At 42.3% G+C, this 27,081-nt stretch overlaps 1 protein-coding gene across 1 annotated transcript in view; it reads left to right on the top strand.

Annotated features, from left to right (window-relative positions):
- Sgms1 (sphingomyelin synthase 1) overlaps nucleotides 1-27,081 on the top strand; it is a 264,683-nt gene that overhangs the window by 129,327 nt on the left and 108,275 nt on the right. The window contains 1 exon segment of the mRNA XM_036166358.1: nucleotides 14,566-14,608. The gene's annotated coding sequence lies outside the window, so the exon portion shown is untranslated.

The following is a 27,081-nucleotide window of genomic DNA, read 5'->3' as shown; positions in this document are numbered from 1 at the left end:
TCATGCTTAAAGACAACAGAAATACCAGTGGCATTCAAGGACAGCTGCTTGTAAAAAGCTCTTCATGCCCCTCTGAACTGCTGCTCCAAAGCTGTAGGTGGGTGGCATTATTGGTGTGGTTTTGCAAATAATGTTCTCTGGGATCTGATGGGTTAGGCAGTTTGCTTGCAATCACCTCGATTATGGTAAATGAATTCCATCCAGGTTGGTAACCTGGCTTGGGCACTAGTAGGGAGGAACTATTTCTTGTCTCCCAAATCCATAAGACCAACTGGGCGCTGTGTAAGAGAGCCCAGAGGTTAATTGTCTTTAGACTGGGGTCTTGGAAGCCGTTGAGTAGCTATGGTCTGTCTGTGCCTTCTTGGGTATAGGGCAGCATTTGTACATTCACAACTGGGCTGGCCTGGGTGTTGCTGAGGAAATGGACCAGTTGGAGATATTTATCATACTGTGTGCCTTGTTGCTTTTTGAGGTGGTGTTTCCAAGTGCTGGGATAAAAGGTACAGCTCCTAAGTTTCTTCTGAATGGAGAGCGTGAGAATGTTCAGAGAAACTGCTATGGATTTTTTGTTTTGCTTTTGAGACTTTTATATCATGTACATCCGTGTTTTGCTTATATGTATGTTTGTGCACCACATGTGTGTCTGATGCCCAGGAAAGCAGGAAGAGGGCATTGGGTCCCCTGGAACTGGAGTTACAGACAGTTGTTAGCTTCCATGTGGGTGTGCACTGAGCTGCTGTGCCATCTCTCCAGCACCCTGGTACTGGATTGGCTCTGTTGTTGCTTTGTTCTTTGCTTAGCTGTTTCAGCATTTAACATGGGGTTTGGAACCTGGGCTCTGCCATTTAATCCTTCAGAATACATGTTACATTAAAGGGCATGTCTGGAAACCTCTCTTGTACAGTGCCTTTGCTGGTGCTGTTGGTGTGTGCTGTTGTTTTTTTTCTCCTAACAACCTTCAAATTTGTTTTGAAAGACAGTTTTCTGAAGTGTCTGCATCATTAATGGAGGAACTCTTCTCCTGTTTTACTAATTGTTTTTGTCAGAGGCTCAAATGTCCAGGCTTGTTACTATTTTTTAGAGAGACCATAGAGAGAGAATGCCCATAGATAAATAGCCCTGTACTGATGCTAAATGTTAGCTGTTGTGTTCTGAGCCGGCCCTCTCTGTAGAGACCCACAGAGGTTTCCTAGTGAGAACTTACTCAGGGTCTGAGAATCTGAACTTGTTTTACCCAGCAGGGCTTCATAAGGGGATGATTTGACCACAGTGTGGTTACCAGGTGTTTGGAAGGGTTTATACTTGGCTGTGCTGTGTGCTTTGATCTAGCAAGGGGAGATTTTTTTGCCTTGTCCCATGGCATTTTTATAAAAAGCCCTTTTGAATAAACAGAAAAGGTTGTTGGGTATTGACCCAGGTCCTCCCAAAGTTATCCTGTGTTTTCGTCTTTCTCCTCTTCACTATCTTTCTATCTAATATTTTCTTATCCCTCTCTCCTCCTAAGAACCCTTGAAAAGGTGGGAGCTGGCCTCCCACACCCCTCATAGCTCAACTTATTAAGCTGTGCTTTATGGAGTTGGAAATTGATGAGATTAAGCTGAGTCCACCAAGATCCACAACACTTAGGCTGAGAACCAGGTTTTTCTCTAACCACCCCCTCCCCATGCCATATCTTCATTTATCTCCATAAGACCTTGCTTTAGGTCAGTAGCATTATTCACACATTGTACTTTTAAGAAACTTGAGGTTCAGAATTAAATGTCTTAATCATAGGTCATGAAAGATTATACAGGTAACAAGAAACCATAAGGTTCATAAACCAGATTCAGCCTTGGTCCTTATGGGCATTCTTGTCTCACAGATATGGGGTGATTAGCCTCCCTGGACCCAGCCCACTAAATTCTTGTGGGCATACTAGTGACTCTGCCACCTAGGAATGCCCCGCACCGCTTCCATGGCTTCTCTTAGGTGTCATGTTTATATTGCTTAATGTCAAAGCTTGTCTCATCTCATCATATCACCTCTGCCTTCGGTAGCAATTTTTTAATCAACAGTAATCAAACCCCACTCATGCTCATAATTTGGAATAGTTAGAATAATTGTAAATGCAGATAAATGCAAAAGTAAATCATTTTAATTCAGAATCTTGGATGAGGTAGCTTCTTACCCAGCCCTTTCAATTAAACACCCAAGACTCAGAACAAAGACTATCATAAGGTACCACACAAATTGGCAGAGGTATGGTGACTCAACCCAGACCTCTAAACCTGAGGCTCAGACACCCATTTGCTTCAGGCAAGTCTATTTGATCTTTGTTTCTTTTCTTTTCTTTTCTCTTCTCTTCTTCCTTCCTTCCTTCCTTCCTTCCTTCCTTCCTTCCTTCCTTCCTTCCTTTCTTTCTTTCTTTCTTTCTTTCTTTCTTTCTTTCTTTCTTTCTTCTTTGAGACAGAGTGTCTCTGTGTAACAGGCTGTCCTGGAACTTGTTTTGAAGACCAGGCTGGCCTCAAACTCACAGAGATCCACCTGCCTCTTCCTCCCTGAGTGCTGGGATTAAAGGTATGCACCACCACTGCCTGGCCTGTGTTTATTTTCTGATGAATGATTTTGACCTTCCAATGGGAGACATTTGGGATTTCTTACCAGTTAAGGTGAACCTGGGCCCTGACAGCCTGTTTGGTACCCAGTTTGTGGATAGCCAGGTTTGGCACTGGTCCTCAGTAGTCTGGCCAAAGACACAGTAGTGGAAACAGGAAAGGATATTGATTGAAAGTGGCCATGTTGGTAAGAGGAATAAAAAGAACCACTGGTCTCCTCCCTCAAGTCCATCTTTGGGGTCCTAACATGAGGCTTAGGTTTAAATAGGGGGCAAGAAGTATGCATAGCTAAGTGGTCCAGGTCCAGGTCTGGGCCTGGTCAAGGTGTACATTGGCTCATCACCATTGGATGACACCAGTCCCCCATCACCACTGTCTGAACACCAATCCTCCATCACCACTGGATGACACTGGTGGTAGGTGGGGTTGTCAGAACCTTGGGAAGTCCCTCCAGGGAATAAGCTCCCTGCTCTGCTTAACATCAGGGCATCAGCTTTCTTCCTCTCCTTGCATGGGATTCCTGGAGAACCTTCAACTTCTTAAGGGTCCATTGGTTCAGTAGTTGGATAGCCAAAGGGAGACCTAGGTCTCTTTTGTTCCCGCCATGACAGTTACCTGTTGACAGAACTGAAGAGTAAGTTTGTGGCTATTTTGGAAAATGTTAATTGGTGTCCAAACTGGTTACTGTGTTGTCACCCACACCCCCTCACAGGTGTTTAAGAGTTAGGCTTCCTCAGGATTTAGAGGGATTGAAAGGCAAGTGGAATTATCTTATGTAACCTAATCCCCAATGTTCCTAGAATTGTTTGGGAATAACCAAACACCATCTGAGACTGTCCGCTAGCTGCAGAGTTTTAGTTGAATGCCTCCTGTGTGGGAGCACAGTGGGGTTGTGTAAAATTGGTGTAGGCTTTGCCTGTTGTTCAGTCTTAATACCCTTTTTGTATCTTCAGTGTAGGATAAGTGAAAAGATGACTTGCTTGTGTTAGATTCACATGGGTGTCTGGATCTGGTGGCTTGAAAGAAAGTGCCCCCATTGGCTCGTAGGAAGTAGCACAATTAGGAGGTGTGGCCTTGTTGGAGGAAGTGTGTCACAGGTGGCTTTGAGGTTTCCAGTGCTCAAGCCAAGCCTGGTGTCACTCTCTCTTCCTGCTGCCCGCCAGTCGGATGTACAACTCTCAGCTACCTCTCCAGCACTATGTCTGCCTGCACACTGCCATGCTCCTACCATGATGATAACGGGCTAAACCCTGAACCTGTAAGCCAGCCCTAATTAAATGCTTCACTTATAAGAGTTGGCATGGTCATGGTGTCTCTTCACAGCGATAAAACCATAGCTAAGATAATGGACGACTGTCCTGAAGACTCTGTAGGAACAAGGTTAGAAGTTGTTTCTGATAAACGTCCCCTCTCTCTGCCTAACAGTGTCAGCAAGTATAATACATTTCTGAAGAACTTGCATTTACTGAAAGAAAAAATCCAGCTCAGATAATTTTGTTATCTGGACAGTTATGTCTATATTGTTATAGAAACAAGCCTGTTTGGAGTTTTGCTTAAACTTGAGTCTCCTAAGGGACCAAGGTTATTACTGCTTTAGTCATGCAAATTTCTGACCTTGAGGCAGTGAGTGAGTGAATGAAGTATTTTTGGGGCTCAGTCACAGAACACTTTCCCAGCATGCACCAGGCCTTTGGTTCAGTCCTTAGTCCCTCTGAGGTAGTTTCCTCAGGTTCTGACTGACTCTGCTGACTCTCTGACCTACTGGATGGTGCATTCAGTGAAAAGAGCTTGGGAGCCTAGCTAAGAGCGTCATTTTCTCTAGGACATTAATTTCACGGCAGTTCTGACCAATGGAAATTCATTGTCCATTAGCCACGGCTCTGAGACACTTTGAAGTAAGGAAACGGAGGTGACTACAGCTGAGGAATGGGTTTCAGTGGCACATGATTGACTTCTAGAGACTAGAGATCCGGAAGAGGAGGGAATCTCAGTGACGGTAGGAAGAGCATGAAACCCTTAGTTCCCTAAACCTAAGAGTGACCAACACAGACAGTTTACCTCTGCATGAAGCTTGAAACTGTTTGAATAGGTTGTTCCTTGAAAAGCTACATTTAAATGAAATTCTCTTATAAATTACACCAATCCTGATTTTTAAATCTCAGTAGGATACTCACTACTTGCAGAAATCATTGATTTTTACTGTGTAAATCCTATACGTAAATATATTTTTATGGATCATCATTGACTTACATCAGCCTGGAAGGGGTATTTCAGTTGATGCATTTTCTGACTAAGAAAATGAATACTGCTTCCTCCTCCTCCTCCCCGTTTGTGTAAAGAATAACTATTTAGCCCTATTTCCCTTCCCATGCCTGTAATAGTTCCTTTACAAGGTTTACCAAGGTATAGGCAGAGAGTCACAAACCCATATTTTGACAAGATTAAAGTCTGCAGAATTTGAAAGTGTTTGCCAGTCGAAGTTCAGCTTAGAATAATAAGCGTTGGAGGAGCCAGGATTGTCATCACATGGGCCTGTTTCTTCAAGGGAAGGAAATCAATGAAGCCTTTTCACCTGGGAGGCTTGAAGAACTGTCTGACAACCTGGTGATCCTTTGCTAGTCTATTAAGGGGCCAAGCTCCCCGAGGCCCCTCCAATATCCTGAGAACTGTTTAGGCCCTAATCCTCGGCTTTGTCTCTCAGTGAATAGAACTCATCCCTGTGAAAGATGCCCCATGTTCTTTGCACCATCTACCACTAAAATTTATCCTATGCTTATCACAGCTCCTTCCTCTAGGTCCTAGCCCTGAGCTCAGTTTATCAGCCAATAGAACTCATTCTTATTGCAGAGGTCACAGGTGCTTTGCTACTTTTGCTGGGGGGTTTCTATGTAGCTCTGCCGTGATGATGGCCATGTGGAAACAACTTTTACTATGCTTAAGTGTGTAAGAAGAATAAAGCACAAGGTCAGACTCTGGAACAGATCTTGACTCAGTGTCTGCAAAAATGATACTGACTCAAGCTCCATTCTTCACCTCCTGTGGATGTCTCCCTGCCAGCTGTGAGGTTCTCAAAGGGAAGGAGGGACTGTGCTGATATTTGCCTACAAGTCTCTGCCTTGCTACTTTGGATATGTAGTTATTTAGTTTATAAGATAGGATTTATGCCCCACTTTCTTAGTTATTGTTCTAGCCAACTTTATTACATAGACCTGACTGTATTTTACGTGTGGTTTAATACATTTATCCATTTGTTTGCACCCCACCCACCTTCTACATGTACACAACAGGGTTTTATTTACACACCATCTTCTCTGTGTATTTCATAGGATTTTGTTTATATTGTATCCACTAAGAAGCATATTTAGGGGCTGGAGATCAGGCCTGGTCAGCGAAGTGCCTGCTGGTCATGCCCACATCAGGAACTTTAGTGCTAGGGGCTGGATGGATAGGCAGATCCCTGGAGCATCTCGCTGAATTTTTCAGCTCCAGGTTCAGTGAGAGACCCTGTCTCTGAAAGGAAGGTAGAGTGTAGTAGAGGAAGGTGCATGACATAAATAAACCTCTGGCTTCCACATGTGCATGTATGAATGTGCACACACACACACACACACACACACACATACACACACACATCCTTATCTCTAGAAACTAAGATAATGGTTGTTAGTTGTTTATTTTCAAAATCTGCATCAGCAGCACATGTGCTCAAACATACCTCTGCAGTTGGCACTCTGGGCTGGACCTCAGTGTTGTCCATGGATGTCTGTGGGAGATTAAGACTGCAACTTGCTTAGCTGTTTATGCCAATGCCATTTGTTTGTTACCACCTCATGCCATCTGAATGGATCCAGCTTCCAATTAGCACAGGCCAATTCTTTTGAACTGAAGACTGAACAAGAAGAGTGTCCAGGATGGAGATGTAGAATTCCATTGTCATGTATTGCAAAGCAGAGTGTTGAAACTACTATAACCAAAACTGTAGCACCATTCTGACATAGGTATTTCTGGTGATAATCAAGAAAGAGTCTCTGAACTTACTAGTTTCTTTAAGAGAGAGAGACAGGGCACTACGTATAATTGTATTTTTAGTGGAAAAAATTAAATACTGTGAAAACTTTTAATTTATCTACAAATAATGAAAATGACATGGTCTCTGAACTGAGTCATTTTACGAATTTGTATAGGCAAATTTTTCCGTTGTAATTATGAAGTCAGTAGGATGAGAATCTTACTATGTGGCAGCCACAGAGTAGAGAGTACTTTCCACTTGTATAAACGCTGTTTGCGTTCCTTTGTTTGGAAAGAAGATGGATATATCAGAGCCTGGCCATCAGCAGAATTTTGAATCCTTCACAGACATTGACTTCATTTTATAAGTGAGTAACCTGAAGCCCAAAGGGGAGGCTTCAAAGTATTAAAGCTGCATGACTTGAAAAACTTGACCTAAGCAATGTACGGTGTTTTTTCCAATTAGTCTAAAACATAACAGCTTAACAAACACAGAAATTTTATCATTAGCTGTGTATTTTGGGTATTTTCTTGTTTGCAAGAGTCATGTTGTATTTACCTCAAGAAAAGATTAGGATGTAAGAATGTGAATCTGAGGATCCCAAGAACAGACTGAGGGCTGGTTGATTTCTGTGCACACTTGGCCTGTGACATCAAGTGTCCCTTTGACCTTTTACCGTGCATCTAGTTCTTGGAGACTTACACGTATTTGGTTCTTGAGGCAGAGAACCTTATTGGTGGAGCCCATCATTTTAGGTGGTAACAGGAAACCATGGCTCTTGGCCATTTCATAAATGACTCTTTTTGAGTCAAGAATTTTTTCAAGTTCAGTCAGCTATGTCTGTGCATGCTGTTGTATCAGGTGGTGCAGAAATGGCCGTTGAGAGACATCTGGATCTGAGTGTATAGCAGAATTCCCCAGGAAGAGTAGATGAGTGATACCGTACATGCTGAATGAGAAAATTTGTTGATTTTTGGTTTAAAACATTTTCCTTAATCTGCCCTGGGAATGAATTTTACATATGCACACACACTTTCATGGGGTGGGGTTTGGGGAGAGGTTAGTGCCCAGGACAGAACCTATAAACATATGCTCTGACTCTGAGATAATCTCAGTCATTGATTTTTGTCTTGTCCTGGGCAAACTGGCCTTGTTATTTCATCTGACAGCCTTATGTGTTTGCTATCTTTGCCTCTTTGAGGAACATAAACATTTGTGTGGGGGTCATTGGCACAGTTTGTTACTGTAGCTTGGTTTGCTAATTCATGTGGAATTTTCTTTTGAAGATGTTACTTCAAAGTGTTTCAAAAGTGCTTTGAGTGACCAGGTTCTCATTGTTCTTTCAATTTCTGGTAAACACTTATTCTTCTCCATGTCTTGAAAGAAGTTGGCTTCAAAAGGAAAGGTTCTTAGATTTGTTTCTAAGACAGTTATTAAGTCTTTGGACTGTATACGGGCTATGGGCTATGGGGTGTGATATAACTTGTGTTCTTGGGACTTTCTGGTGATGGAGGTGGTGTCAGTAATTTCACATGGAAGCTGCTTGGAGTGTAATAGACAAGAGCTGGTGGAGAATTAAAAAGATCAAATTTTCATCCTACTTTTTTGTTAAAGGGAACTGTAAGATAGAATACATTAATATTCAGATGTAATATGGAGGTAATTAACTACCTAAATCTAAAACTTACTTGTGAAATATATATATTTACATATAATAGTTTGATTAAAAATAATTAAGACCAAATAATATCAGAAAGGCCATTGTTGATAAAAAACAAAACAAAACAAAACAAAACGAAAAAACCTTTGAGATTATGGACAGAAAAACCTTTGAGATTATGGACAGCAGTTCTAAGGAAAAAGCCAAATACATGTTACAGATTCTGTGAGGTCAATGGACTGATTAGAATCTTGCTGTTCTGGAGCCAAATCCTCTTGGGCTCTTGGTAGACCCCTTAAGAGCTGGCTAGTCATTGCCCACTTACATGTTTGACATACATCATTTAGGAAACATTTGGGATATCCTAACAGATCACTAGCTTCATTTGTGACCTCCTTTTGCTCTACCACACTGTCACTACTTTAGAACATGGTGTTTGGGGCTGCCTATTTCGTTTTCCCAAGCCATAGCCATTCATATTTGGTTCATGCTAGAACACGAGAACTGTGTCTTCTTCATCCCGTTCTTCGTCCCGTATATAGTAGTTCCCATCAGTGAACCACAGAGGAGGGTTTCTTGGCCTCTTAGGCTTGGCTCACGGGTTCAGAGAAGGTCCCTAATGGAGTGGTTGTGTTTGTTGATGTTGTTTATATGTTGTTTGTTGATGTTTATAAACTTGGTGTTGTCAGTTTATCACCTGTGTGTGACTCTGCCATTTGCCCAGGGAAATGATGAAGTGCCTTTTCCTTCCTGGAACTTGGTCACTTTTGATGAGAAGGAGTGTTCCCAGGTCACACTCCAAATGTATTGTTCCCAGGTGTGTCAGTTTTGTGTTATTCAGGAACATTTATTTCACCATTTCCCAGAGCACAGTTGTTTTTACTCTTTCCTTAAGTGTGCATCCTATCTCTCTGGAATCCCTCTGCCCCAAATCTTTTCCTCCAGCTCCCACATTTTAGCAGGTTACAGTTGCTAACTCTGTCTTCCTCTCAGGGTACCTCTGCTCACAAAGTCAGCCGTTCTTTCCTGAGGTAAAAAGGAAGGAAAGCCAGTTTCAGAGGCAAGCTGAGAAGGGCTGAACTGTGGAGTACTTGATAAAGTTGTGTATTTTCTTTTACAACCCAGCCCAGCTCCTCAGAGAAGAGAGTGCTTTCTATTCCCCAGGAGAAGCCTAGCATTTTGGGAGTTCTGGTAGTCTCAGGAAAGCTTGGGAGAAGATACCCAATTCACCCTTTGCATGTTCCCTTGGTTAATCTCGAACAGCTAAGACCATATACTGAAGGGGAGGGGAGGCACTCCTCGAGGACACTGGGATGTTTTCCATGTGAAGAGGGCTGGGACTAGTTGTAGAAGCTGGCAGCAGGAAGCCTTAGGTACTCTAGAGTAGCAGCTCTCAACCTGTGGGCTGCCATCTCTTTGGGGCCTCATATCAGATACCCTGTATATGAGATATCTACATTACAATTCACAAGAGTAGCAAAGTTGTAGTTATGAACTAGCTACAAAAATAGTTACATGGTTGGGGTTTACCACAACATGAGGAGCTGTGTTAAAGGGCACAGTGTAGGAAGGTTGAGAACACTGTTCTCCAGGGAGACTGGACCTTTTGGCCATGAGAGCCAGACTATGCCTGGCATGTTTCGACATCTTAGGAGAGATGGCAGAGGTTGTTAAGGCTGTTTTTTACCTGTTACAGAGAAGGAAGTGATGGCTTGGTTAAGCTGTCTACACTGGGGTGCTAGTGGCCAGGTTAAGTTGTCCACATTGGGGTGCTAGTGGCCTTGTTAAGCTGTCTACACTGGGGTGCTAGTGCCAGGTTAAGCTGTCCACATTGGAGTGCATTGGCCTCGTTAAGCTGTCTGTACTGGGGTGCTAGTGCCAGGTTAAGCTGTCCACACTGGGATGCTAGTGGCCTGGTTAAGATGTCCACACTGGGGTGCTAGTGGCCAGGTTAAGCTGTGTACACTGGGGTGCTCATTGCCTGGTTAAACTGTGTATCCTGGGGTGCTAGGTGTTAAAGGAAGAAAGCAATAACTTCATATTTTGTCTTTTATGTTCTTCATGTTTTTATTTTATGTTCTTTTAAGCCAGACTTTTAATTTGCACAATGTATTATTTATAAGAAAGCTTGTTCAGCTTTTAAAAATTGTTCTAATCAAGTGCAGTCTTAGTAGGAAAATGTGTTTAAATTGCTCTTGTGGTATCACTGGTGTCTATTATTATTCACATTGTTTCCCTCCAAGAACAGTAACTGAACTTGGCTTGTATCAGGCTTCGGAACCAAAGCACGCTTGCTGCATGTCCACATCCTCTGTGCGTGGCACATAATGGTGACATGGTGGCATTGCCTCTCAGTGTTGCTTTGGAGAAGCCACTGCCTGTTAGCCAACTAACTGACCAACCAGCCAGCCAATCAGATGACCCTCCTGCAAAGAAACCTTGGCGCTTCCCGATGAAAGAGGACTGCAAAGGGCTGTTTCTACAGTTGTGAAGGGGAGCTTGCCAGTGTCTGACGAAATTCTGGGAGTTTTTGGTTTTTTCCTTCCTCAGCTGTGGCTCTTTATGTCCCCTCCTTTCTGCTCTGGGATCTTTTCCTTCTCCAGTGTGTTTTTCTTGGGAGCAAACCACCAGTAGTAAGCACAGAGGCATTTAAATATTGCCACACCAGGATTGGAAAGAGTGGGAGAACCCCCACGTGTAATCTTCTGCATGTCACTGGATCCATGTCTAAAATAGTTTCTGCCTTACCTTAAAAAAAATTATTTTTTCTCCACCGGGTGGTGGTGGCACAAGCCTTTAATCCCAGCACTGGGGAGGCAGAGGCAGGCGGATCTCTGTGAGTTCTAGGCTAGCCTGGTCTACAGAGCGAATCCTAGGACAGGCTCCAAAGCCACACAGAGAAATCTTGTCTCCACCTCCTCCACCAATATAGATAGATAGATAGATAGAGAGAGAGAGAGAGAGAGAGAGAGAGAGAGAGAGTTACATTTTCTTCCTTTCCTTTCTTCTTTCCAGTCCCTCCCATTCATTCTTCCCAACCACACTCTCAAATTCATGGTCTCTTTTTCTTTAATTGTTCACACACACTGACACACCCTGCCCCCAAAAGACACCTGTTTATTCTGTGTAATGTTACTTGTGTGTATGTGATCTCAGGGTTGACCATTTTGTGTTACATAAACAGTTAGGGGGATTGTTCCCTGGGGAAGACCAGTTCTCCTGCTCTCAGCAGTCCCTAATTGAACTGTCTAATTCTTTTTGTTGAGTTGGGCCTCCTGGATCTTCTCCCTTCCCTGTTAGTCTGTCTGCTGGTGTCATTGTTGTTCAGGGCTTGTTTAGTTTCCTATTCTTAACTGGATCCTAAATGAATGTTTAAAGTCATAGCTGCAAGGATAATTGAGGACTTCCACTCTGTAGACATTCATTGATGTATGTCTGGTCTATGTAGTCACCTGCTTGTTTAGTCCCAGAAATAATTTGTCTTCACAAAACACCTCCATTGGGAAAGCAAGCCTGTTTCTTAGACCAGGCTTTCCCCATGCGGTGTCTGACACGGGAAGCTCCCCAGGGTGCTCTCACTGCCCTCAGGGTTCAGCTGCTGCCCTCAGGGTTCTGCTTTTTTGGAATGAGTGCATCCAAGCCTCCTTCCTGTCCTCAAGCTCCTCAATACCTTTCTCGAGATGAGAGTCCAAATGGCTTGAACCTAGAAGATGAAAGTGTCACTGAACAGTTTGAGACAGACTCGGGGCTTTTCATCATGAAGCTAGAGCTATCATGGTGGGCACAATAACCCAGGTAGTTGAGTAAACTTGAGTTGGGACCCTTTCCCCTCTCTCCTGGTATAACCCCAGAGATGTTATGTAGCCTTTGAGTTGTCTTCATCTGATTAGGTTGTGGTTTCGAGGCTCCCTTCAGCACCTCCACACCATTCTTTCAGGGATTGACTGCAAGAGCATGTCGCTCATGACAGCCTGTGATTGTAGTTGAGGTACAATTTTATATTTATCATTGAGGATGCAGGAAGGCCTTTTAAAACATGTATGTTGGCTACCACACACACTGTCTTTTTGAAATGTAGTTACTTTTTTTTCTCAAGTGGCATAACAGAAACTTCCCATTCTGAACTATGTTCCTGTTTTGACCCGGCTTTTTGAAATTATTATAAGAAGGAAATATTCACAGAGGCTTGGCATGTTGTTGGAAGGTGGTATTCTCGGGGTTCCTCAGTAAGTTGTGTTCATGCGCAGCTTCCTGTGAGGGCCACAGTGTTCTTTTGGTGTCTCTTGTTACAGCGAGGCTGCAGGAGAACAATAGAGCTACTCTTCACAGGTTTCAGAACAAGCAGTTACTGGGATGGAGAAAGGTTTCTTTTGACACTCTTCTCCTGAGTACAGAGCGGTAAGTCTGCTCACTTTACAGAGACGGCCATTGGGAGTTTTGGTAATTTTTAACAGTGGATTCTAAGTGACGTGAGTCTTCTGATTTGAGTGACTTTAGGGCAGGGACTACACAAACAGATCCTATATCCAACCACATGAGTTTATTCTTGTGAACACTTGTTTATAGCGTCAGCCTTGGATACAGCTTGCCTCTCCTAACTCAGTCACACTGTTTGGAGGGTCTTGGTTTCTGTGGAGGGAACCAAACTTAGTTAGGCCTTTGCTCTGGGAATTGGAAGGCCTAGTGGAGGGGTGCACTAGTAACTTGGTCTAGCTTCCACCACAAGTAAGATATGTTATCTTTACCAAAGAGTTTTTATTTACCTGTAGAAAGGAAAGCAGACGGTCTTTGGCGTTCTCCTTTCTTTCCTCTTCCTCTTTGCCCCATGTTCTCTTCAACAATAGAGTTGTTGAAGATTGCTTCATAATGGGAGGTCCTTTTTCCTGCAAGTCTATCTGGAACAACTCCCTTGTCATATACTTTCTGGAGACCTTGTCCTTGACACCCCCTCCGCCGAAGCACTTTTGTCCTCAGCATGGCAGTGAATTCCTGAATGGTATTAGCTATCAGCCAGCTATCCACCCCCCCTTCTTGTCCTTAACATGTTTAATTTTGGTCCAGTTACACGGATTCTCAAACTCAGACACTTTCCTGAGTAATAAGGATCCCAAGTAACTACCTCCAGGCAGGACCAGTGTGTTCAAAGTCAGCTTTATTTTGGTTTTTCTGTTTGTATGTATGACAGTAATACAAATGTTTATTAATTTTTAAATGTGGTTTATTTAATGTATTTCTTTTGAGACAGGGTCTCAATTTGTCAGTTGGTTAATCTTAAATTCACTCTGTTGCCCAGACTGGCCTCAGACTTTAATAGTTCTCCTACTTAGTTTCTTGAGTATTGAATTAAAAATAAACGTGTGCCACTGTGCCTAGCTGACATTTTTCTTAAAGGTACATTTTCTCTTTTTCTGTAGTTTGTTGACTGACATACATGTTTCTTGTATTTCATTAATCATACATACATGTTGAAAGGGTCATGTTTGATTTAGTTGTAAAAATCTGATGGAACAGGATGAAGAAACATGCCTAAGCCTTTTGTCCAGTGGGTTGACATCTGTGTGCAGATTCTTTGATCATGCACACGTCTGTGTGTCCCACACTTATCCCCCTTAGCTGCTGTTGATTGTATTATGATGAAAAGGAGAATATAAACATCTCACTACCTTTTTTATACCACAGTTCAAATCTTTATGGTTTGAAAAAAATGTGCTTGCCCATTGTATCAATTTCCTTCTTTCTTTCTTTCTTTCTTTCTTTCTTTCTTTCTTTCTCTCTTTCTCTTTCTCTTTCTCTCTCTCTCTCTCTTTCCCTTCCTTCTCTCTCTTTCTTTCTTTTTGATTTTTCAAGACAGGGTTTCTCTGTATAGCTTTGCGCCTTTCCTGGAACTCGCTTTGGAGACCAGGCTGGCCTCGAACTCAAAGAGATCCGCCTGACTGTGCCTCCCAAGTGCTGGGATTAAAGGCGTGTGCCATCACCGCCCGGCATCAGTCTCTATAGTAAGTTAGCAGTTAATCTGGATGGAGAGGGGATAGTTCATAAGATACGTGACTGGAAATCTGATGAGATGCCTTAGATGGATTTGGTGTGCAATGTTGTCCTGACACTAGGCATAGGCTTGCTCTGCTTGTTCGCCTAATCACAGCTTGTTCTCTCTACCAGGATAACTGGGGTAAAGTTGGCAAGCAGGGAAGAACATTTATTTCTCAGTGGACAGATAAGGAGGGGTGGTAATTACCTTGTTTTTTCCTTATAAGCAGCTCAGTGTATGAAGAATGTACTTTAATTTACTTATTTTCTCCTAGACTGGATGGAAGACTGATGAGGAAAAGTAACAGCATGACTGAGGTAAATGGACATTTAATTCTTTCATGTTCTAGTGTCTATTCCCTGTCCTCTGAGACAATCTAAAGAACTGATCATGGCCTACTTGAATATATGAAGATTACTGAGGACTTCAAATGAAGCAGTCAAACACCATTCCACTTAATTAATCTAGTTATAGATGTATACTGAACAAGCATGTGTTTATACTTTCTTTCCAAATATGTAATCACATAAATTGCATGAGCCTTTTCATTGTAAGAATTGTGTTTCAGAACGTTGATTGCACTTCCCACAGCGTGTTGTAGCATGTTAGCTGTTTGCTATCCAGACTTTTCAGACCCTTTGTATGATGCTGGCCCCTGAATCTCGAGTCCCAACTGCAAATATCCATTTGTATAATGGAGTACAGTTTCTGGCTTCCTTCCTCAGACTGGTAAACAGCCAGGACTTCCATTTGGAACAGTTTATATAACTGCTTTTATGAGCTCAATATTTTTTTTTCTCCCTGTTTTCTTGTTCTTTGTTCTTCTTGTTCATTTTATTTACTTTTGAAGTTGTTGCATATGCATTGGTGTCTTAGTTAGGATTGCTATTGCTGTGATGAAATGCCATGACAAAAGCAACCTGTGGAGGAAAGGGTTTATTTCAGCTTATACTTCCATATCTCTGTTCATCACTAAGGGAAGTCAGGACAGGAACTCAAACAGGATAGGAACCTAAAGGCAGGAGCTGATGCAGAGGCCATGGAGGGTGCAGCTTTCTGGATTACTCTCCATGGATTATTCAGCTTGCTTTCTTATAGCACCCTAGGCCACTAGCCCAGGGATGGCAACACTAACAATGGGCGGGGCCCTCCCCCATCAATCACTAATTAAGAAAATTCCTTACATGCTTGGTGACAGCCTGATCTTATGGAGGTCCCCTCCTCTCAGATGACTTTAGCTTGTGTCAAGTTGACATGAAACTATCCAGTACAATTGGTTAATAGTTTCCCATCTCCCCACTGACTAAAGATAGACCTTTCAGCTCTTTTGGTTATATTCTGTGGTATTCATGTATCTATCCTTTCAAAACATAGAAGATGCTTTTAGTTTATTGGTTTCTTCAGAAATGTTATATAGCTGTTCTATTTCTCGTTGAAGATGTAAAGATGACCCTTGACTGTTAAGATGCACTTAGCATTCCTGCCCCTGCCCCCCACATTTCTTTTTTACTTCTCTTCTTCTGATACCTTCTCCTTCTCTCCTTTAATCAGGGGTGGGAAAAGAGTGTGGGCTCACACTGGCCTCAGACTTAAGAGTCTTCCTGTCTCAGCCTCTGGGACGATTAGATGTGCACCACTATGTCCAGATCTCCATTTATCTTAGTGCAGCCATGTTCTAGACTGCATTTGCATATTAATATTTGCTAAGTTATGATAATTACTTGGTCTTGGCTGAGTGTTGTGATGTATGTTGGCATGTACTAGCCATTCTGCTTCCTAGTTGACTGCATAGGGGGTGTTTTGTGCCTTTAGGAAATGGTTAACACTTTTCTTCATCCCCAAAATTCAGAATTCCATGCTGGGGACTCCCTTCCACAACCCTACTCTCCTTTTCTTGCCCTCTTCTGTCATCAAAGTCAGAAATGATGGATCAACCATTTCTTACACTGTGTGATTCTGACCTGCTTCTCTGTCTACCCTTTCTTATTTCTCAGAACTCTGTGATTACATTGGACCCATTTAGAAAGTCTAGATAATCTCCCCATTCCTCTTTTATTGTGACTAAAAAAATACATCACATCATTTACTCTCTTGATCATGTTAGTATGAGGTAGGTAGTGTTAATATGCATCTTGTTTTATAAAAGATTTGAGACTTGCCAGGCAGTCTCACGCCTTTAATCCCAGCACTCAGGATGCAGAGGCAGGCGGATCTATGTGAGTTTGAGGCCAGCCTGGGCTACAGACTTAGTTCCAGGAAAGGCATCAAAACTGCACAGAGAACGCCTGTCTAGAAAAAAACAAACAAAAAGATTTGAGACTTTTTTCATCTTGGAAAATTATAACTTACTGATGGAGTAACAGGTCTTTCTCTCTCTCCCCAACCCCTGGAAGTCATCATTCTTTCTCTTTTCTGTCATTGGAATCTGTTGCAGCATCTCTTTAAGGCTACTTGCTTCCTAATGACCTGACCAGTCATACATGAGCAGCTGAGCAGCACATGATAGAATCTTTTTTTCAAGGATTGAATACTATTCCACTGACAATGCAACCACATTTTCCTTATCCATTTATTTGTCGATATACATATAGTATGGTGTCATCTATTCTTGGCTATTGCTAAAACTGCCACAGTCAATATAGGTATGCAAATCTCTTTAAAATTTCATTTTCAGTTATTTCAGATATATTCTATAAATGGAATTACTAGATCATGTGGTAGTTCTCTGTTTAATTTTTTTTGAGGAATTGTCTGTGTGTTTTCCCTACCAGTTGTAACATTTTATATTTTTTAGGAGTGTACAAGGGTTCCAGGTCCTCCACTATCTTGTCAACACTTGTCATTGTCTGTTTTTGTTAGTAGCCATTCTAATGTGTGGGAGGCCACATCTGTTTGTGCTTTTGACTTGCTTACCCCGATTAGTGATGTTGAGCATCCATTCATGTACAGTTGACCACTTGTTTATCACCCAGGGAAATGTTTGTGCATTGAAAATTTGGGGTTATTTGGGTTTTTTGTTGTTGAGTGCTAAGAGAGATCTTTACATTGGGCTGTTCATCCCTTTTAGATACATGGTTTGCAGATACAGTCTCCTGCTCTGTAGCTTGCCTTCCGTTCTGTTGATATCTCTCTTTGCTGTGCAGAAGCGTTTTAATTTTGTTTAATCCTTGTACATTTTGCTTTTGTTGCCTGGGCATTTAGTGTCACATCTAAGAAATCCATTGACAAATTACATGCCCTGAACCTTGGTTCTTGCATTTTCTTCTAGGAATTTTAGTTTCTGAGCTTACTTGTTACAGTTCAAATCCATTTTGACTTAATTTTTGTAAATGGTATAAGGTAAGAGTCTAGACATTTTTTTTTTTTGGTAGACTTTTAGGCAGGCTGCTTTTCCAGGGTTATTTTGGTCCCTCTGTTCTCAGCCCTGAGGGAACCTCAGAGCCTGTGCTTTGGCTCCTCAGCCTCCAAAGTTGCTCTGCTTTCCAGCATACACAATGCTCTTGGTGTCCCTTATCTTTTGTGGTGTGGCTTCCGTATCTTTTGTCTTTAGGGATTTATCCTTATCTTGCCATACTATCATTTTAATGAAGACTTGAAGGAAAGCAGAGGGAACAGGTCAGTTGTAACAGCCATCCACAGTCCCCAAGTTGTACTTTTAAAAGTTACAAGACTTAGGGGTTGGTAGAGCACTTGCCTAGCAAGTGCAAGGCCCTAGGTTCGGTCCTCAGCTCTGGAAAAACAAAACAAAACAAAACAAAACAAAACAAAACAAAACAAAAAAACAAAAGTTACAAGACTTGAAAAAGTTGTACTCCAGAAATGATTCACAAATCCATTTTTTTTTTCTTTTTATTTTATTTACTTATTTTTTCATTTGTCTTGTGGTGCTGGAACTGAGCCAGGATCTTGGGCATGCCAAGCAATTGTTCTGCCCCTCAGCTTCATTCCCAACTTCTTTGGTTCCTTTTTGGGAATCATTTGACCTGTGATGTGCCAGGACCCAGAGCCAACACTGGCAAATTTACTTTCCAAGTATTATTTTATTATCAAGGTAAACTGAGACTTTTGCCATATGAAAAAGCAGTATGAATTTATTATTTCCTTTTTGAATTTATATAATGAATAAATGTTTATCTCTATATTACCATGAAGCTTTAGTGGATACTTTACAGTGGTAAGAGGGCACTAGGGTTTCAAATCATTGTCTCATGCTGTGAGTTGAGGCAGCTGCTTTTCCTGTGACTGTGTTTGGTTATTGCAGGTGGAACATGATCTTCCTCCCTTCCTCCTCCCTCCCTATCTCCCTCCCTTTCCGTGTGTGTGTGTGTGTGTGTGTGTGTGTGTGTGTGTGTGTGTGAGAGAGAGAGAGAGAGAGAGACAGACAGACAGACAGACACACACACACACACACACACAGAGATTGAGAGAGACTCTCCCTATGTTGCCTTTGCTGCCCTGGAACTCGCTCTGTAGACCAGGCTGACCTCAAACTTAGAGAAACCTGCCGGCCAATTCCTCCCAAGTGTTAGGATTAAAGGTGTGCGCCACCATGTTGGACTGAACTTTATGTCTTAAAAGATGACAGAGCTAGGTTCTAAAGAACACTCAAGAGTGTAGTTAGTTACCTTTGCCCTTTGTGTTGTTTGTTCACAGTAGGCTGGGGATGTGACTCAGCAGTAGAGCTCATGCCTAGCCTCTGGGAGGCTCTACTCACTCTCCAGCACCACCAAGGGGAGCCTGGAGCTCAGCATGCTAGTGCGCCCAGTGTACTGCCTCACTCAGGTCAGGGTTCAAGAGTGGCTTCTTGAAAATTTGAGATAGAGGCTTAGAAAGGCCATGGATTCATCATGGGCTTTTTGTGAACCTCAAAAAGATTTAGACAGAGGCTTATAGATTCTAAAAGGGAAGAAGGGAGGTGAGTGTCTCAGTCAGTGTTCTGTAGCTGTGTAGTGACACCGTGACCAAGGCAACTTAGAAAAGAAAGCATTTGCTTACAGTTTCAGAGGGTGAGTTCATGACCTTCCTGGCTGGGAACATGTGCAGGCAGGAAGCAAGGCTGCTGGAACAGGAGCTGAGAGTTCTCATCTTATTTTCAAGTTAGAGGCAGAGATAGAGAGATTGGGCGAGGTGTGGGCTTCTGGAACCTCCAAGTCCACCCCCAGTGACACACACCTTCTCCTACAAAGGCCACACCTCCTAATCTTTCCTAAACAGTTCTACCAACTGTCAGAGCCATTCCTATTCAAACCACCAACACATGTTAAGGACTTAGTTATTAGTTAAGGAAAAATGAGTTAGTATCTGTTTTGTGATAATAAAAATGAAAGTAGCACAAAATAGAAAAGCTGAAGCAAAGGATGTGGAGTGGGAATTACTGGAATTTTTTCCTTTTCAAGTTATTTACCACCGTAATGCTACTATTTCTGTTACGCCATCCTCCTTCATTTGTAAAGATATTTTAACTTCGGAATTTTACAGTGCTATTTCAAAGTTAATCTTAAACTGTTCCCATGGTCTAAGATCACCTTTAAGGTTATAGGAATATACCATAGTGTCTGGTTGGAAAACTTAATACCTAACAAGACCCTGCCTCAGAAAGCAGGAGAATCATTGTAAAACAACCAGTTGCTAGATGCAAAACAGTAGCTGTCAGAGTGTGGCCTGAATCTGGCATGCCTACCTGGATGTAGAGTCAGGCACTGTGTTTTGTGGGAATAGGGCCAGTGCTTAGGCCTGGAACATGCCAGTCTGTTCTCTAAACTGAATGTCCCTGTTAGCTCTGACTCAGCCCCTTTATAGCCCTTCCTGTTGCCTGTGGGATAACAAAGCAACAGTGAGCTTGACTCTGGCCAGGTGTATCTAAGGGAATTTCTGGCTGGACGCCACATTGGTGTCTTTTCTGGGAACAGAGCTGTTTGTGTTGAACCTCAGCAAGTATGTGTTTTCAAATAAGCTTTTTTTTTTTTTTTTTTTTTTTTTTCGAGACAGGGTTTCTCTGTGTAGCTTTGCGCCTTTCTTGGAACTTGCTTTGGAGACCAGGCTGGCCTCAAACTCACAGAGATCCGCCTGGCTCTGCCTCGCGAGTGCTGGGATTAAAGGCATGCGCCACTACCGGCCGGCCCAAATAAGCTTTTATTGGCTTTTGAACTTACCCTGGTCGTCACTGAGGCTGTCTGGGCTTAGGATCTGTGATGTGGATGTTCTCCATCGTCTGGAAATGGCACCAAGTGCTGCCTCCTCCTTTTGAGGCTGAATTTAAGAATATATGTTTAATTCTTGAGGGATTTTCAACATCTCCTATTTTCATCATTTTGCTGAGATGATTGTTATGAGGCCTTATTGAGAAATATGTTCTGTTTGTGATTCAGGCTCTGCTGTGGTCTCTGGAGTCAATTTACCATCAGCCTGTTCCTTTCAGTGTGACCTAGTGAGGCTGCTATGGAGAAGAAATGATGAATGTTTTCTAGAAATCTTATGTAGTTCAGAGACTTATTTCAGTGATTGAATCCTTTTTAGTAGAGGGCCCCTGGAACTGAGGTTTATCCAGGCCTGGGGGTCGAACCCCAGCAATGTAGATATAGCCAAGCGAAAACAAACAAGATATCTACCCAGATACCGTGCGGCATCGGCTCAGTGGATCTCAAGTGGTTGTCCTGGAGGACTCAGACTTAGAACTTAGGGACATGACATCCATTGTTTGTTGTGTTTGTTTTAAAATTAGGGGATACGTGATTTTAAAAGCCCATTTATTTAGGCTTTGGGAATGTTAATGAGTTAGCAGTAGCTATCCATCCTGATAAATGTTTTACGCATTATTTTTTCCTTCATAGTCTTGGTATGGGAATTGAACCCAGGTGCCTCTTTCATGCCAGGCAAGTACCCTACCACCAAGCCATACCCCCAGCCTCATGATGAGTATTTAATTCTTCACTAAAATCCTGGAAATAGATGTGGCTGCTCATTGAAGGAGACCAACCTGAGGCTTGTGAGGCGATGAAAAGAACCTTGCCTGAGATCATGCGGTCAGAAGTTGAAGGAGCCCAAGCTTGATCATAGACTCGTCTGATTTCCAGACAGGTTAGCTCTGCCTCACTGACTACACTCTGCAGTGACATGTAGGAGGCAGCCACACTGAGAAATTTCTTACACTTCACATCCACACAAAGGCATTCTGAAGCTATGGTGACAGCATCCTTGGAGAAGTGGCGGCTTTGTTCTGGACCTGGTGCTTCCTTAGGGCAGGGACATTTCCAGTTTAGGTGGAAGGTGTGCCTGCTTGTGAGGTGTATCATTCTGGTTCAGGCTTCTCAGGATGGCTCACACCTTTATTCCCAGCACTCGTGCTCCGGAGGCAGAGGCAGATGGATCTGATTTTGGAGGCCAGCCCTGGTCTATAATGTGAGTTCTGGGACAGCCAGGGCTTCATAAAGAGGCCTTTACTCAAACAAACAAACAGAACAAAATAGAAAGAAAATTAAAATCAGGTCAGCTTGCTTTAGTGGCTGCATTAAACTGCAGGGTGGGACTAGAACCTGATCAGTGAAGGACAGTTCTGGCATCTGTGTACAAATTTCAGAATTTTACCTTGCATACCTGTCATTGCCAAAAGTAAAATACCCCTTCCCCTTACTACCCTTGCCCCTCCTCCTCCCCACTCCCTGCTCCATGTTACTAATACAGATTTTTTTTTTTTGAGACAGGATATACTCCCACAGTGCTGGGATTAGAGGTGGGTACCACCAAGCTCAGCCTTTTGCTTTTAATACAGTTCTGCATAGAAAGTTTGCTGTGCAGATTTTAAAGAAAATTGAAAACTGGTGGCGTACACTTTTAATCTCAGTGCTCAGGAGGCAGAGGCAGGCAGGTCTCTGATTTTGAGGCTGGTGTGATCTATTATTGTGAGTTCTAAGACAGCCAGGGCTACATAAAGAGACCTTTTCTCAAACAAACAAACGGAACACAATAAAAAGAAAATTAAAAACTACTACATAAAAGTTGTCACTGGTAATATTTTAGTGTAGAGGCTTCCGTTCTTATCCCTGTCAATATGTATGCTTTTAAAAATAAGACGCAAAATTAAAATCTTAAATCTTTCCTATTTATTTTATGTGGTACAATACATGCATTTCTGCTACATGCTTAAATATCCTTTCATAATAGGCTCTTAGTGGCATGAAGTTCCCATGTGGATAAAGCATAAATGAATCAGCCCTGGTGTTAGGTAGACATACTCCTTATTCACTTGAGGCCATGCTGGTAAGAGAAGTGTCTAGTGAGGGCTGCATAATTGCCACTAATTTTCGTGTATCTTTAAAGTAGCTATCAGTGGTTATTACTGATGGTCAAGACATTCAGTCTCATTTTCTGTTTCCCAGTATTGTAGGCTCCCCGGAAACACCCTGTATAAACACCATGTAAGAACAGAACACGTTTGTTTGTTTTGAGACAGGGTTTGTATAACCCTGGCTGTCCTGGAACTCGATCTATAGACCAGGCTGGCCTTTAACTCACAGAGATCAACCTGCCTCAGCCTCACAAGTGCTGGGATTAAAGGCATGTGCCACCACTGCCAGGCTCAGAACAGTCTTTTTTAAACTAGGGTGTTTTGGAACCTCTGTTTCCCTCTTTGAGGTGAGCAGCCTATCTATGACAAGCACCTGAAACCTCTCATATCTTATATTCAAGTAGTTTAGCCCTCTCATTCACTGTGCTAGTTAATTAAAACTCTTCACATCCTCTTTTGTTGCTTAAATATTTCCCACAGGCTAACCCTGGTTAGTTCAGTAGGCCCCACTGGGCCAAGGAAGCCTCAGACTTTGTGAGCATTCCTATTGTAGGCCTTGGCTTAGGTACAGAGGTTAGCCATCAAAATTGACAGGAAGACAGAAAAGGAGACAGCTGAAACCCGTGTTGTGTTTAGTGAGAGAAAGATAGTAAACTCTATAAATAAGTAAAATTACTGTGTACCATATCTGATAAGGGTGGAGGAGGGAGTAGTGTGTACTGTCTGTGTTCATGTATGTGTCAACATATCTCTTCTCATATGAAGTAGGGAGGCCATGAAGTCTTGAGTGAGAAGGGACCATCAAGCTAGCTATGGGCATAAGTGAGGGGTGAGCGTGCTTATATCTGGGACAAGGACATCCCAGGTAAGAGGTTTCGGATTTACAGAGCTCCTGAGACTTCCCAAAGGTGCACACAAGCCAAGCTGGCCCACACATAGCTGAGTCAGAATCTGCACTCTCTAAAGGTTGCTCTAAAAAGGACATTTTCTTCATCTTAGAAAAGTTTCCAGCACCTGAAAAGAGTTTTACACATTATAAGCAATGAAAGCTTAGCTGGTTGGCTCTCAGACCAAAGTAATAGAAAACAGACAGGTAGTTAGAATGAGTGTTGTATTCAGATAACAGAATCTTAAAATCACAACTACCACCTCTCTAGGGTCAAGAGGTTAACGGTAACTCAGAACTCTTTCTGCCTTTTCTTTTTAAATGAAATGTGTTTTCCTTTAAAAGTTTTAATGTTCTTGTTTTAAATGTGAAAATTGGAAAGCCTGACACTCTAGTTTTATGGAAGTTAAGAAAGACTGTGGCTTGGGAGGATGGTGTGTAGCAAATGGAAACATGAGACATTTTCCTCCATTTGGCCCAGAGACCATCCTCAGGGGTTTTGTGAGCAAAGCCTCCAAGAAGGTAATTGATAGGGATCTTTCTGATCCATGACTTCTTTGGTGAGGTTACTAGAAGCACCAATACCTACTTCTTTCCGTGTCCTCAGGCTGGGGAGTCAGTGACTAGTTGATGCTTCACCCCTGCACCTGATGTTGGGGAGGGACAGGGGTCTGGATGGGTGATACTGTCAGGGGGAAGGAGTTCCCCCCTCCTGGCTGATGGTGTGTGAGGGGCAGGGAGGTTGGTGGGTGGAGGGCTCAAGGGAGCTCAGGTTCAGTTCATAGATTCTGCTTTGCTTTCTTGGCCAGGATGAAGAAAAGATGCTTAAAATTTGCTTTTGGATAAACTGATTGCCAGTGAACATGCTGTTTATGGTGTTGTGATTTTGATAACTACTGTTAAGTGTGGCCCTAAGACTCTTGACAAATAGCCTTGCTGTTTAGGGACTCCCAGTCATATTTTACTAAATTCAGTGGCAGTAAACATCTCATTTAGTACTAATGTTTTAGTGGTGTTTCATTGTAGAACCAGTTTGTGAGGATGCCCCAGTGTGAAGAATGAAAATCCAGGCTGAAGAAAGCCTTCCCTCTGTGTGGACTCTTCATCCTGTTGTTTAAGAAGGATTCCAGTTAAGGGCATGTGAGAGACTAAGATCCTGCTGGATTGACATCCATGGGAAGTAGTGAATTTTAAGTACTGAGATTTCAAATAAATAAAAATTGTTTTGTTACCTTTCTCCTCCTCTCCCCCAAGAGTTGCCCCCTTGTGTTGCCAAAGCTAGATTTACACTTGTGACTCTCCTGCCTCCGCTTCAGAGTGCTGCATGTACCAACTAGTTTTCTGGTTCTACCTGATACCAGTTTTTGTCTTGTATTCATAGCCTCTACTTTGTTAATGGATTATGTTCTTAGAGACACCGTTTAGAGGTTTATTCACCCTTGTCCTGGGTATCCATAACCTTCCCCATCATCAGCATCTCCTGCAGGGATGGCATGCTTGCTACAAGTTGACAAGCCTACACGGACGCACCTTCATCACCCTAGACTATCACTGCTGTTAGGAACCACTCAGGCTGTACATTCTTTGGATATACAGTGACACATCATAGGTCTGGGTTTGAGGCCATTTAGGTGTAAAAATGAAGACCCTCAAGAGAGTGAAATGGAAGGCCTGGAAAGAAGGGATGGTCTGTGCTCTAGAGGGCATGAAATTATCATGATTCAGGAAGCTGCAGGAAGTCTGTGTCACATGCTGCTGGGTAGTCACACTTAACTGAGAACAAACTGTTCCCTTTAGCAATACTGCAGATCATTGAGGATTTTGAAATAATGGCTGTAAGTAAAGGGGTGGGACCAGAAGTAGCTTGGGAGAATATGAGGAAATTCCTAAGCATGAGATTCAACCTATCTTGTCTTCCTTTGAGGCATGTGCTGCAGTCAGGTTCACTGTGGACAGGCGCTGGTGATATGGGAGCTGGCTGTGGTCCTGGGTATGGTAGGTCTGGGAAAGTATGCAATACACAGTTGCCCAATTCTCTGTGCTATGGGCATGGTAATCACTCAAAGGGAATTGAGCAAGAATGTCAGCTATTCCACAGTTTAGTGACTGTAGTTGACAAAATATTACTGATAATTTCTGAGAGTAGATTTGAAGTAATCTCACCACAACAAAAGAAGTATGAAAGTTAATGCTTATGTTAATTACCTTGATGTTGTCAGTTGTTCAGAGTGCATACTGGTTTATCAACGTATCATATTGCACGTGGTCATTATACAATTTCTACACATCAGTTGTACAGGTTTATCAAAGCATCACATTACACATGATAATTATATATAATTTCTACATATCAGTTAAAAAACAAAGAAGAAAGGGAAATATGAGTTAACTGACTAGAGCTAAGAAACATGGCTGGGTAGAGATAGTTACTAAAAATAAGCTTTTCTTAAAAGCATTCTATTCTTCAAAAGTTTTAACTGATTTTTCACTTTTCTATTATTAATACTGCATGTGTGATTTTTTGGGGGGAAGGAAAAATAATCATGCCTTTTGTCTAAATTTATTTGCACTGTTTGTTTCAGTGCTGGGGACTGAACCCAGGGCCTGGAACACTCCAGGCAAACTCTGTCCCTGGGCTATTATCCCCAGGCTTTTTTATACCTCAGTTAGTGTGTTTCTTGTCTTTTACCCAACTGAGAGTTTCTCAGTCACAGGGTGCAACCGTTTGTCATTGCTGTAGTGACTATTATCTTACCTGGTATACAGTAGAAGTTTAAAAATACCATTGAATATGAAAGTACTAGAACATCTGGGTTTGTGTTATACTTCCCTTTCATGTGCTTTCCTATTGTTAAAAGTAGACCTTTAAATTGTTAGTGGTGGACCTGTGGAGATGATGGCTCCATGGATGATAGACCCTGGGTAAGCGTGGAGGCCTGCCTGTAATTCAAGGCCTTGGAAGGCTGGGACAGAAGATTCCCCAAAGCAAGCTCAGCAAAGAATCTCCATGTCAGTTACAAGCTACACACACCTACACACCTACACACACACACACACACACACACACACACACACACACACACAAAATTGTTAACAGGTTAAAGAAAGTTAAATGGGATCTAAACACATTGTTTTTAATTCAAATTTTATGAACACTATAATGCAAATGTTCACAGACTTTTTTGATAGGAAGCTCACAGTTTTTCCTTCAAGAAGTGAGCTAGTGAACTGTCATCTCTCTGGAGGTAGAGGGTGTTTCTGATGGTCATGGTGGCTCATACCTCAAATTCCAGCTCAGGGAAGGCTCAGGTAGGACCACAGTAAGTCTGAGGCCAGTCTGGGATACATAGCGAGATACTGTCTCAATAAAACAAACCAAGCCAATAAAAAAGAACATTCCTGTCACCCTGGAAAAGTTTTTATCTACCCATTTCCATTCTGTACCCATTCCCATTATGTGCCTGTTCCCATCAGTGGCCATTCTAATGGGAGTGGGCACAAATTTGATTGTGTTGACAGTTACTGGCTCTTCTCAAATCTTAGATATACAGTTGTACTGAGTGTCCTTGTCTTCTTTTGCTGTACATAATGATGCTTCTGAGATTCGTATTTGTTGTTTG

The sequence above is a fragment of the Onychomys torridus genome, chromosome 1 (genome assembly GCF_903995425.1).
Source record: "Onychomys torridus chromosome 1, mOncTor1.1, whole genome shotgun sequence".
Taxonomy (NCBI): Eukaryota; Metazoa; Chordata; class Mammalia; order Rodentia; family Cricetidae; genus Onychomys; species Onychomys torridus.
Note: the sequence above shows the minus strand (reverse complement) of the source record. Positions and strands in the feature narration are given on the sequence as shown.